Source organism: Haemaphysalis longicornis, unplaced genomic scaffold (assembly GCF_048455015.1).
Source record: "Haemaphysalis longicornis isolate Haplotype H1 unplaced genomic scaffold, Haemaphysalis longicornis Haplotype H1 scaffold_11, whole genome shotgun sequence".
Classification (NCBI taxonomy): domain Eukaryota; kingdom Metazoa; phylum Arthropoda; class Arachnida; order Ixodida; family Ixodidae; genus Haemaphysalis; species Haemaphysalis longicornis.
In genome coordinates, this window is record NW_027526214.1 from 92276529 (window position 1) to 92277560 (window position 1032).

A 1032-nucleotide genomic window follows, 5' to 3' on the forward strand; every position below is an offset into this window, starting at 1 on the left:
CTAACCACACCCCTATGCCTCCTTTGGCGTTGTAGACTGCTGCCCTATCTTTCTGTATTTTCCTCAACGAGCCCCTCATTTCCTTACTATATTATTCTGCGGAAGCCCAGCGAGGGTCTCGGTTCTGGCAGCCTTGATGCCTAGGTAGCATAAGAGGGCTTCCCGCCAGTTACCCGCTCATGACAGGCTGTAGATGCTCGAGTCACGCCCCGGGGATTGAAAAGAAGGTCCCCTTCTCCCCGTGTATTAAGAGTGGCGCTGGCTACCACCCTCAAGCGTCAGATACACTTCTAGTAAATATAAATAGCCCAGAAAGTGAAGGAGAACACAGTCGCCCAGATAGCCGAATTGGTAAGGCATTCGACATCTAATCGAAAGGCGTGGGTTCGGTCCCCACTCTGGGCGCGTGTTTTTCTTTCTTTCTTTCTTCTGTATATTAAAAAAAAATGTTTACTTCATTAACCGTAGTGAAAAAGAAAAAGAGCCTAACCACACCCCTATGCCTCCTTTGGCGTTGTAGACTGCTGCCCGATCTTTCTGTATATATATATATATATATATATATATATATATATATATATATTTATACATACACAGTCATCATCATCATCATAACCAGCCTATCTACGCCCACTACAGGGCAAAGGCCTCTCCCATTATTCTGCAATTACCTCGGTCCTGTGCCAACTGTGACCAATTTATCCCCGCAAACTTCTTGATCTCATCTGCCCATCTAACTTTCTGCCGCCCCCTGCAACGCTTGCCTTCTCTAGGAATCCACTCTGTTACCCTTAATGACCAGCGGTTATCTTGCCTTCGCATTACATGCCCTGCCCACGTCCATTTCTTCTGCTTAATTTCTACTAATATGTCTTTAACACCAGTTTGCTCTCTGACCCACTCCGCTCTCTTCTTGTCCCTTAATGTTACACCTATCATTTTCCGCTCCATTGCCCGCTGAGTCGTTCTCAATTTAAGTTGAACCCTCTTAGTGAGCCTCCAAGTTTCTGCCCCGTAGGTGAGTACCGGTAA

General features: G+C 46.1%; 1 non-coding gene across 1 annotated transcript; it reads left to right on the top strand.

The window, feature by feature from the left end:
• Window positions 1-333: 333 nt before the first annotated feature.
• Trnar-ucu (transfer RNA arginine (anticodon UCU)) lies at window positions 334-405 on the top strand. The gene has a single exon. It is a non-coding gene; the product is annotated as a tRNA-Arg (tRNA).
• The last annotated feature ends 627 nt before the right edge of the window (window positions 406-1032 follow it).